Source organism: Pleurodeles waltl, chromosome 4_2, assembly GCF_031143425.1.
Source record: "Pleurodeles waltl isolate 20211129_DDA chromosome 4_2, aPleWal1.hap1.20221129, whole genome shotgun sequence".
NCBI lineage: Eukaryota > Metazoa > Chordata > Amphibia > Caudata > Salamandridae > Pleurodeles > Pleurodeles waltl.
The window spans coordinates 285,712,227-285,724,896 of NC_090443.1; the positions used below are offsets into that span (position 1 = coordinate 285,712,227).

At 42.0% G+C, this 12,670-nt stretch overlaps 1 protein-coding gene across 4 annotated transcripts in view; it reads right to left on the bottom strand.

Moving 5' to 3' along the window:
- MRTFA (myocardin related transcription factor A) overlaps nucleotides 1-11,801 on the bottom strand; it is a 231,153-nt gene extending 219,352 nt beyond the window's left edge. For 2 of the 4 annotated variants that reach the window (XM_069231149.1, XM_069231148.1), the window contains exon 1: nucleotides 11,711-11,801. The gene's annotated coding sequence lies outside the window, so the exon portion shown is untranslated. The remainder of the gene's footprint in view (nucleotides 1-11,710) is intronic. The other 2 variants (XM_069231151.1, XM_069231150.1) reach the window with 1 other exon arrangement.
- Between the last annotated feature and the right edge of the window lie 869 nt (nucleotides 11,802-12,670).

A 12,670-nucleotide genomic window follows, 5' to 3' on the forward strand; every position in this document is an offset into this window, starting at 1 on the left:
ACAGGCTACTCGGTAGCATGGTAGGGGCAAATAGGTGGTAAAGAGGCAGATATTCCAGAACCCTTCCCCACCTAAAGTCTGTACCTCAGTGACACCACGGACAAACCAAAAAACCCACTGGTGGCCCATCTTAAGGCCGTTGCATAACCAGTAGTTGAGAAGTCGGGATGAAGTAAGTGGATGGTATTCCTATGATGCTCAGAGGAGCTCATCTTGTAATCTTTCAAGGGCCAGACAACAGCTTAGCAAGGCAAGCAAAGTTCCCCCTCTCAGTCACCAGAGATTATCTGCTGCCTTGGGATTTTAAGTACTGGGACTGAACTTTAATGGACTTTCTCCTGGACAATGATACGTGGCGGAAGTGATGAGCTAATAGAAACTAAAATATATTTCTATGTTTTATCCAGTTGTTTTGTATCCCCTATTTGCTCTCATTTTTATTGCATGGATGGATGTGTCTGGTTAGCTAAATACCGTTTTACTGATTTTTAAAGTCACCTTTTAGTTGATGTAATTTGAGAAAGGGTGGCCGTTACAATAAGAAAAAATAAAATTTGCAAGACGTCTAGAGGTGTGAAGTTGTAAATAGAAGCTAAGGCTATTTCCTACATAGAGAGAGTAGGAGGGAATCTTTGTTTCATATAATACACCCTCCCCAACAACACAAATCCACCCCCTCTGCTCAGCCTGTCACAATTCCATTCTTTAGTGCTTTTTCTGTGGGCATATGCCTTTATCAAACCCTTGCAGAAATCTTCCCCATCAACTCTATTGGGCCCAGGTCACAACTATTCTTCAAGACCAAGGGTCACAATGGTTCTTTTCTGCCAACAAATGATTTGTGTATACCGAATGGATAGGGCGTTTGTGCCCACACTATGGCAAAAAGCTATCACTCAGTGGTTGAAATGCCCTACTCTCTGAAGCAAGGGTGGGCTGGTTTCCCCCTACATTTGAGCTATACTGCAGAGATACTGTGGTGGGGTGCCCCAAAATAAGACAAGAAGCCGATTTCCTCTGGAGCCAGATGAAGAGTTTATTCTTCATAAATAAGGGACCCACACTGGGAGCTGCTCTCAGATCCTGAAGTAACGGCCGACTGAATAAAGAGCTGCCCGTACTCCAGAACACTGAGCAACAACCAATGGATAAAGGTTCCATTAGAGGAGCGTGCATGGAACACATACAGGTAATTAACCAGTACAGTTTAAGTCATAACACAAATACAATAATACAATAAAGAATACTATAAAGGTATAAAGTACATACTATAACACCTCCCTCCTTTATAATGACAAACAAAGCAATAAAGCTCTAAACTAAAATAAAGTCTCGAAATTTAGAAGGTAACTTAACCTGTCTCGAACTTCGAGTTGTAACACATCTAGAAGTCTGACTCATCAATGTGTCTATCGCCACCCAGATTTGAATCAGACTGATGATTAGAAACAAAAACCAGATCCTCAGAGTCAGACAGGTGATTGGAATCAAAATCCGAACACCTCAAAGACCCAACACAGGCAGAACTCTTTAGATCAGTTGATAACATTGAATCCTCTTTATGCCTTAAATGAGACATGTTCCTGAAAATTTCGAGCTGCTCTAGGTTAATTGGAATCACACTACTTCTGCTCCACCAACCACGTTCCTCTGGTAATACAGAAGCTTTAGTAACTTTAAGAACTTTAGATGGAAAACAACATTTTGATTCCCCTTTCCTAACCCTAAAAGGTTTCTTTAGTAAAACCCAATCATTGACTTTCAAATCAATTAGTTTAGTAGAAAACCTCTGATCAAAATTACACTTCCGCTTCAGTTGTTTATCAAGGACTCTACTCCACATGGTATTCTCAACAGTCAACTGAGAGGACTTGACAAAATCACTCAGAGCATGCAACATCCACCATGGCACCAGTTTGGTTCTGGGATTGCTTCCCCTAAGTAGTCTGAACGGAGAACAACCAATAGTTGAGTGAGGGGTGGATAGGTATGCCCAAATATTTTCTTGCAGAAATTCTGCAGTATCAACATTAGATGCCAAGGAAGTTTGGATATCTTCCTTAAGAATCCGATTGACCCATTCTACTAATCCATTAGCAGATGGACTGTGTAGCGCTACTCTAAGATGTTTGATGTCGTGTAGCGTTAAGAAATCCAGAAATTTTTTAGACAAAATATTTGAACCATTATCAGTAACAATTGTGCTAACAGACCCTTCTGATCTAAATAACTTACTCAAAATGTTGATTGCTACATCAGAGTCTGCATCAGAAGTGAAAGAATAATAGACCCATTTGGAAAAATAGTCTACCACCACCACCAGATATTTCATGCGTCTTGGTAACAAGTGAAACGGCCCAGAGAAATCCAATGCAACCTTATCCCAAGGTTTCTCAGGCAAAGGAACAGGATACAAAGGCTTAGAGACAGTCTTCCAATGCTTATCCGAAACAATGCATTCTGGACATCTGTTAACAAAAGAAGCTACTTTAATGAAGAAAATCTGTGGCTGTGTATAAACAGTGGTGCGCACTTCCAAATTGTTTGCTAGAAAATAAATTATGTGAAACAGTTATTCGAAGTCCAGAATCTCAGAGTTCTTGTATCAGGAGTGCCGGAGTGGTTCCACATCTAGCCACAAGGTGTGTGGACTGCGAGCTACTTGTTTGTCTAAATTAGGCCACCGTTAGGACATCTTAAGCTTCCTGGAAGTAGCTGAGATACCGAAATGACCATCATGGGCTAGTTTGATAATCTTATTTCTAATATTGGTAGGAGGAACAATAAGATCACCTCTTAAGCAAATACCATTCTCACATGTGAGTTCATTCGACACATGATAAAAGGCTCTAAGTTCCCCAGACAAACTTCTTTCAGCAGGCCATTTGGACTTCAAAAATTCTAGTACTTTGGACAAGATAGAATCAGTGGACATTGAAGTCACCCATTCTTGTTCAGAAATATGATTGTTAGACACAGCCAAAATGTCCAACAGAGCTACAACACACTCCTGTTCAGAGTTAACTTCTAATGAGGCATCATAGGGTAAAGGCAAGCGAGACAATCAACATAGAAGTTCATACCTCCATGCACGTTCTTCACCACTAGATAGTACTCTTGCAACTTGGATAGAATACGAACCAAACGGGCTGACGCTTTGCCCACACCATTTTAATTAACAAATAAACCAAAGGTTTATGATCAGTGAAAACCACACATTTGATGCCCCAGATATATGTCCTAAACTTCTGAACAGCCCATACGCAAGCTAAAGCTTCTCTTTCAATGGTACTATAGTGTTTCTCTGCCTCAGTTAACATCCCGGACGCGAAAGCAACTGTGTTCTCGCAGCCGCTCACCCACTGGCCAAAAACAGCACCAATACCAACCAAGCTGGCATCCACCATGATAAACGGGGTGCCTGTGGGATTAAAGGGTTGTAACGCAGGAGCATTAATAACTAAATCTTTAACTCTGTCAAATACAGAGTTCAATTCATCTATCCACTCAAATTTGGTTCCTTTTTAGGGTCGAGCCTGCGTTGCATGCGCTCGCGCATGCGTATCGCGGGGAGACTCTTTTGTATTTAGGAAAGGGCTCGGAGCCCTGTCAACTTCACGTCAGTGTTTTTGATTGGTTCGTGGGCTTCCCTAATAAAATCTGCTTGCTTTCATTAGTCGATGGCTAGCCCTCCTCGAGCGCAGCGACCAAGTACAGAAAACATGCGAGGCTCGCTGTTTTCCATCTGGCTCGTGGACTTTTTTTCTCTAATTTACAAGCCCGATCTCGCTTGGCAGAAGTCGAGCGCTTTACGTACTTGATTTCACTTTTTCGGGTTATGTACATAAATGCACTTTTGCCCGATAGGTGAAAATTCGAAGTTAAGAGTTTACAACGCGATCAGCTCTAACATGAGCAAACGCGAGACCCGTCGCATTGTAAATGCTTGTTTAAGTAGTGATCTGAGAGGTTGCACCTCCATGGCATACCCCGGAACAAATCTAGCGTAATATTCGCAGAGTCCTAAGAAAGATTTTAAAGCATCTTTATCTGAGGGTGGACATGCCTTTCTAAGAGCATCCACATTGCTAAATTTAGGTCTGATACCCTCTCCAGAAATGACATGACCAAGGTATTCCACCTCATTGACCAACAATTTGCACTTAGTAGGCTTTATCGTCATACCCTTGTCTCTCAAAATACATAAAACCTTTTTTTAAAGTTGCACATGTTAATTTTCTGCCACTGTATGTATCAGAATGTCATCTTGGAAAGCTAAGACTTGTAGCAAGTCAGAAAATAAATCATCCATTAACTTTTGAAATACACTTGCCGCTGAGGCAAGGCCAAAAGGCAAGCGTAGATACTTGAATGCTCCAAACAGGGTTACGAAAGTGGTTACATCCTGAGAAGGTTCACTCAAGTGAATTTGGTGGTATGCAGAGTGAAGGTCTATGGTAGAAAAAAACTTTAGAGTTGCCTAGATTCGTAATCATTTCCTGAATGCGTGGAAAGGGATGGCAATCTACGACAATATTTTGACCTCAAGTCTACACATAGCCTTAATTTGCCATTCTGTTTCCTGGTAATTACAATGGGCGGTACCCATTCTGAGGAATCTGCAGGAGTGATTATCCCAAGATTGAAGTTTTTGCAATAAGGACTTCAAGTCTGCCCTTACACTCAGGGGTATAGGTCTTACTTTGTGTATAACAGGAGTTGCACCTTTCTTGAATTTAATGCAGTGCTCATATCCCTGAACCTTCCCAATTTGGTCTTTAAATACTTCTGGGAACAAATCAACCATGCTTTGTGTGGTACAGCTAGGTATACATACATTAGATACAGAATCTGAGGGAAATAAATGAGGTAAATCACCAAGAATTACTGGAACATCATGTCCAGGGCGAAGTATTATCCCCAAACGTGCCAGGTCTTTCCAAACTGCAATATTACGCCCATTGACAGCCACATACATTTTAGTGACAATAGTTCTGCCGAGACACTGGAGCTCTGATGAAAAATAACCCAAAAGGTTAATGTCTTGTTCCCCAAACGCCTTGGGAGCTACATCGGGAGATTGTAAAATGATAGAGTCCTGCCACAACTTAAAAAATGTGTGATCAGCTAAAATGGTGATGGGAGCCCCTGAATCAGCCAAAACGGAAATAGTTTGGGAACGAATCACCACATCACACACAGCCCCCTTTATAACTTTCTCTTTTTTGCTACACTGCTGACCCTCCGGAAAATCAACAGTCAATAACATTTTAGAAAATTGGTTGGAACATTGTGAGACCTCGTCATTAACATCAACACTGTTGATCTTAACTTTACTAAAAGCCCCTGTTAGAGGGTTGAGACTGACACACAGCTTGAATGTGCCCCAACTTCCGACAATTGTTACATCTTTTCCCAAGTGCCGGGCAGGAAGGGTCATTACCTACATGAGATTTTGAGCCACAACGGAAACATAGTCTAGATGATTTTACCACCCTCGCCTTGGACTGTTTGCTCAATTTATTATGAATGGCACAAACAGCTCCATCCTCACTAATAAGGTCAACGGTGCTGTTCTGATTAGCTAAAACTTTGGAAGTAATTATGGACCTTTCAATTCCTTTAGCTAAGGCCATGACTTCCTCCAAAGTTGGATTATGGCATGACAGAAGTCTGTCTTGTATCTTTTTGTGGAAGCAATAAAACACAAATTGATCACGAATGTATACATCAGTACTTGAACCAAATTCACATTTAGCGGCTAATACTCTTAAGTTAGCGATATACTTAACTGATTCATCACTCAATTGTTTGCGCATAGCAAAATTAAATCTTTCAAGTAAAACATCCAAGTCATCAGAATAGTGCTTAATCATACGCTCTTTCGCTTCAATATAACAGTTCCATATCACATCGCCTCCACCAGGGGATGGAATAACTGGTAAGTGATCAAAGATCCTTTGAGCCGCAATACCGAGATGATTAAACAGTAAAGCTTTCTTTCTAATAGGAGAATATTCCATGGCATCAATGGCTGCAAGATAGTTTTCGAAAATGCGGAGCCATTCAGCCCATTTGATGTCAGGCTTACCCACCTTCTGTAAAAAAGCTGGTGGCTGTACAATGTTTGGATTCGTTGCCGTAACAAATATATAGGAAACAGTACACATGTTTTTATATAATGAGAATGAGAAGTCAACAGAAAAACACAGTACAAGTAGGTTCCCAAGTGAAACAATGTGCACACAGCAAGTAATACTCTTCCAGAATGTCGTGTCTTTGAAAGAAATCCAAAGAAAGAAGCCCGTAGTATCAGCGTGAATTGAGCTCAAATCGAGCCCAGGCAGCCTTTCCCGTTTATTATTTTTTTCTTTCTTTTTCGGCTCGATAGGAGTGAGCAAGCGCGTCGGAGAAACGCGCAACCAAAGCAACACTTGGGTAATTAGGGTAACGCCTCAAGGACGACGCTATGAAAGCCCAGGAAGACCGTAACCAGGGCAACACCTGAGGCGCAACATCAGAGGAGCGCGAGAGATCCATAACCAGGGCAACACTCAAAGAATAACAGTGGCTAAGCGCATGGGGCCTGTCCTATGGCCATAATGAACAGTTTTAACAGGGAGAAGGATATAAGCTCCTCCTACTCACGTAATCCAAAGTAGAAGTAAGCTCCTCTCAAAAGATTTCTTCCGGGAAAACAAAATAGTGTTGAAAATGTAAGCGCAGGAGGAAGAAGCAGCGCACGAAGAAGCAACAGCTCGCCGATGGGTCCCCTCATGGCAGACGGCACCGTTGGCAACCCCACTCCTGGTACAAAATTGTGGTGGGGCGCCCCAAAATAAGACAAGAAGCCGATTTCCTCTAGAGCCAGACGAAGAGTTTATTCTTCATAAATAAGGGACCCACGCTCTGAGGTGCTCTCAGATCCTGAAGTAACGGCCGACTCAATAAAGAGCCGCCCGCACTCCAGAACACGGAGCAACAACCAATGGATAAAGGTTCCATTAGAGGAGCGCGCATGGAACACATACAGGTAATTAACCAGTACAGTTTAAGTCATAACACAAATACAATAAAGAATAATATGAAGGTAAAAAGTACATAATACAGATACCCACCTGTCTGAACAGCTGCAGCAGTGAGAACTAGAAAAGTACAGAATACTTGTTTAAACAAGGTGGAAGAAGCACCACAGTTCTCAATTCAAACACAACATTTTTTGTGTGTACATTCCTTAGGTAGTTCTGACAGGAGCTTGCGCCTATTATATGCTAATATCCAGGGAGTTAGATTATTTCTTTAGGGAGACCTGCTGCAGCAAGCCTTGCAGACTGATGCACTCACAACCCAAGAGCAGACTTCTCCCACAATGACTTGACACTTGTCACCCCTAAAAGAGATTGGGCTACCAACCTACCCAGATCATTATTCAACCGCTCCACACCAAGAGGGGCAAGTCACAAAAGCATTTATGAATATGGGAGTTAGTATTACAGCTGAACTCTTTTACATACTCGTTCATGCCTTCGGAAATCGGCCTCGAAAGATTCAATTCTCCGTTACTAAAAGTGTATAGAAGGTGTTGTCCTTTCTATTTTCAATAACGGTTTATGAATATATAAAAATATTTCATATTCATTTGGTCAAATTCCCCAAAGACAAGCAAGAGGATATACAAGAGTACTACATGAGTATTTTTTAAAGTAGTCTTGCAATCCTTTGTGATTCGGCCCCTGAGGTAAATGGAAATATTATCCAGGAATAACAGTCTTATGCTTTTTTGTTGGATGGGATATTCCGGTGGTGCATCACTATGACATCACACATCCTCACAGTGGTCCTGGAGTCCATCTCTGGCAGGTCAACTTATCGCTCTTGGAATAAGGCTACTTGCCAACAATCCCAAACAGTGTCACTGTAGATGAGTCAGCTGAAGATGCAAGTCTTCTGACTGGGGGACTAGAATAAGATGTTCTGGCTACTATCAATATCCTAAAACGAATATGGAATACTATCCCATTGTAATAATTGGTTGGGTAACCATGCCTAGAGCCATCAGTTTCTTAACACACACTAATTCACTCATTCACATAGGAGTTTATTACATCTCGTGGCCTCTTGTGCACACTGCACCTTTGAGTCACTCACTATATGTAGTGTTATCCCACACTGGATAACATAAAAATCTGTTGTGGGTCTGTCCCTGTTTTGCCTATAGTGGTCTTCCCTGCTGTATAGTGGAGCTTGGTTTCAAGACGCGGTCAATGTATAGCGCAGACACAATCACTGCATGTTTATCCCAGATTCTTTTTGCGGTAGATATTTGTTTTTAGGCAGCTCACAATGAAGAATGTTACAAGGCTTTCTAAACCAGCTGCTACTCTTGCGCCACTAGTACGAAGAGAACCCCCAGGGTCCTTGGGATTAGGGATGGCCCTCACTGGAGACTCTTGCGGGAGTGGGTAATTACAGTACAAAGAAAATCCTAGAGATTACTAGGGACCTGGGGTATCAGTAATATTTAAAGCACAGCGGTCCCTATGATAAGAGTATTATTGTGAGATAAGTAGTGATACATTGAAAAAAGTTTTAATAACATGTATAGAGACAGACAAAATATGCATGGAATTTCAAGGAAATAGAAAAGAAAATAGTGATTGATGCTCTAACAATCGTGATACTTTTATGTAAAGCATGGGTATACATGCATGACAAGTCAAAGTACAAATATGGCTTGCATGTCACAAATTAATAACATAAGGGTGGATTTATGTCAATGGCATTTCGATCCATTATAAGTGGAGTAGCATCATAGGACGTAACTCTGTTTAAGTCTGAAAGGTTACTAAGGGAATTAGGGTAACAAATAAATAACAGATCGTACATAAATTAAAAACATAAAAGTGAACAATAAAGCATGAAAAATAAATAATGTCTCTTGACACAGTGAAGACGAATACATGAGTGCAGCATTACTGTAACCTGATCTCACAAGAAGAGGCGTCCTCAACACCACATCTCAAACAAAGAAGGGCTTAAGCATCAACACCGTCCCACAAGCAATTGGCATCAATGGATATCGCGTTTCGCAGGAACCCTCAACAACACACTGCACAGGGACAGTGACCATCAAGGCAACATCTCACGTGAACAAGGGGCCTCAAAACCACATCCTACCAGTAGGGTCCCTAAAGACCAGGTCTCAGAAGAGAAGATGCCTTCAGTCCCTTATCTCACAAAAACATGTACACTCGGCACAAATTCTCACAAAAGGAGGGCTTGGAATTGCACATCCCACAAGAATAGAGTCTCTCAGCACCACATCTCACAAGGGAGCAGATGTGGCCTAATGGTCTGAGCTTTCGATTTTAGTGTAATGTACTCTGGTTCTATTGCAAAGCTCTCCAATGCCCCTGGGGCAGGTTAGTGCTCCTAAAAACTACAAAAGAGTAGGTGCCCTCACAATCCACCTCACAAAAGATGGAGGCCCTCAACCACAAACCACTCAAGATTTGGGGTAATCAAGCAAAATCAGGACAACCAGACTTTACAGTCATCTGAAACTCACAAATTCCCTTCCTTCAAAGAAACTTTATTTTCTCAGAGAATAATACAAAAATACAGTTCAACATGTTCTAAGTGTCAGTCACTGTTCTTACAATGACACCTGTCCAGGGGCAGGAAATGTGTTTATATAAGAAAGCTCCTAGAAAGACAGCTAAGAACTGTTCTTAATGTGACACCTGCTGGAGGGGCTGAGTGCTGCTCTAGTAACAAAGCCCACGGGGAGACAGCAAGTGACAAGTACTGTGTCACTCAACTGCAAGAAAACTTTGAACTAAATTTCTGTTGGTGCCAAAAAAGTAAAGCATGCGAGCCCAATCCTCCCTAAAAGAGTTTTGTTCTCTCTTCTATCCAATCATCTATCCATTCATCCTTCAATTCTCCTACTTATATCCTCTATTTCACCTTTAATTTCTAATATACATTCATTCTCTCGTTCATCATTCATTACATCCACCAGTCATTCCATCCATCATCTACGCATGCATACATCCATCCATACAACCATCCACCCTTATATCCACCCTTTGACTTATCCATCCTCCCACCCCTTACTCTGATTTCCCTTCACCGTCATTCTTTCACAAGTTCACTCACCTATCTATTCAATCATCATTTCACCTTTTCATCCATCTACCCCCCTAAACCATCCATCCTTCCTACCTTTCTTTCATACTCCCTTCCATTCAACAGTTCTTATTTTTTACTTTTTTGTTTTACCTCCCCGTCTTTCGTTCTTCCTTGCTTCAACTTACTCTTCTATTGGAGCTGACACTCTTCTATTGCGTTAATTATGAGCTTTAGTCTGTCGAGTAGAGGACAGAAGAGGAGGATGAAGAACATTACGCCTTCTGTATCTACTAAAGCAAGTGGTTCATGACAACCTTGGTGTCACCTGGCCGACAAGATTAGAGTGCTGCTATAGGAAGAGTGAAATTCTGATCATATAATGACATCCTTTTGGGGGCGGGGGGGGGCTAAGGAGTACAGTTTAGTTACCACATCCCCTGGCAGGGCAAAAAATTACTGCCCTACTGTCTCTGTCTGGGTGGCCTGATCCCAACTCTCAGTTTGTCGCCGGGTGGCTTGTCTCTCTTTGTCAACTAGTCTATGTGGAATGTTCCCCGTCAATCTATCTCAGGATGGATTGCTCATGTTTGTCTGTCCCCGGGTGGAGTGCAATTGTATGTTTGGGTTGATCTTGTCTGGTGGTCTGTCCCTGGTTGGACTCCACCTAACACTCTGCCAGACTGTCTGTTCCTGGTTTGTTTGCGTGTGCCCTTCAGTCTCTGTGTGGGCTGTGTTTCATTATGTCTGCCCATAGGCGGATTTCTCCTGACTGGTTGTGAGTGGATGACTCCCGTACGATCACTAGTTCGGCCCGCGAATTCGAATTACACCAGAGTAATTTCACGTTACTCTGTGACGTGAAATTACCGAAAATTATGCAATTACGCCTATTTGCATCATTTCCGGCAAAAATGCCTAGCAAAAAGCACAAGAACACAGTGCAAGCGGCTGCTGGTGTTACTGTCAGATTTTAACATTTAGCAGTATTTTCTAAGCGCAAATGCATCCTCTGGTTCATTTGGGACGCGAAGGTATATTTTGTACTAAGAAAATAGTGCTACTTGTAAGATTATACTCCTCGTGTAATTTTGCATTATCTCCTGTGAATTTCTTAATTACGCTATAGCAAATTACGCCCACCCCTATTCCTAGTTCAACAATTCCTGCATGTCACTGGATACAGTTTCCTGAAAATTTGTCACTGGCTAGACTGCACCCAACTGTCGGTAGAACTTCTGTCAGCCTTCAGTGGTCCCTTATGTTTGTCTTTCTCGTCAAGAGAAGACTATTCCAGTCAGTCTCTCAGAAGAGCGGTGCAGTCCGTCGTCTGTCTGGGTAGAGATCTACAGACTCTACAAGATTCTGACTGGACTGCTGTTCTTTTTGAGTCTGCACTTCCGTGGATAATATAGGTTTGTCACTCTATCCCTCAGTTAATTCTTCATGTTAGCCCCTCTGCGACTAAATTGGTCATGCCAGCCTGTCTACTGCTCTGGGCGGTTTGTCCCTGACAGGACTGCTATAATATTGGTCCATGCTAATGCTCCCCTCCCCTATGTCTTCCCCAGCTCCTCACCTCCTCCCTGGCTCCTCAACCTCCTTTCCGCCCCGGCGCTTCTCCCTCGGTCCAGACTGGGAGGGGAGTAAAAGGAGAAACTTTCAACCGGAAGCAGACAACTACCCTGCCCTTCTGACTGACAGCAGAACCAGTGACATTGAGGACGGACTAATGCTGTTTTGAGGATGTCACTTGCCGGTGGCGTACCCAGCAAGGGAGTACACACGGGAGCCGTGTAAACCTCTGGCACGTCCTAGAGTAGAATCAGCCCTTCTTATTACTTTTTTTGTTTTGTTAAAATTTCCATGTACAATCTAAGACGTTTTAGAAAATGCTAATATGTTATTTCACATTTAATTTAGCTACTTCTAAGCAATTTTTCTCTCTTTTAAATTAATCGTTAGGTGTCCGTTTGCTATATTTTTGTGGTTATTCGGGACTTTTTGTTATTTTATATATATAGAGAGAGAGAGAGAGAGAGAGAGAGAGAGAGAGAGAGAGAGAGAGAGAGAGAGAGAGAGAGAGAGAGAGAGAGAGAGAGAGAGAGAGAGAGAGAGCACTCTTTTCATTTTAAGATGGCCGCCCTTTGTTTACACACGGCTTTTTTTTCGTCCCTCTTTTGTTTCAATGTGTCTGAGGTCAGCAGCCAGTATGTAATGCGATACTCATCCTGTTTATCCCCAAAAGCAGCTGAGTGGTCTTTCACGGGTCCCACAACCGCTAAAAACATGCTTTATTTTATTTAGGGCTTTTGTGTAAAGAAAATGTAATTCAATTGCAAACAATGTACATTTCTGCAGGTTGGAGACGTTTGAGGTGTTAATACTTTAAAAAAGTCATATTTTTGGGAAAGATGCCTGGAAATTGTTGTTTACATTCCTTAGCTTACTGAAGATGGTGAAAGAGTTCGGCAGGGGGAAACCTGCATTATTCTGTTTTTTTCACTGTGCAGTCTTTCATTGGACATTCGGATGCCAA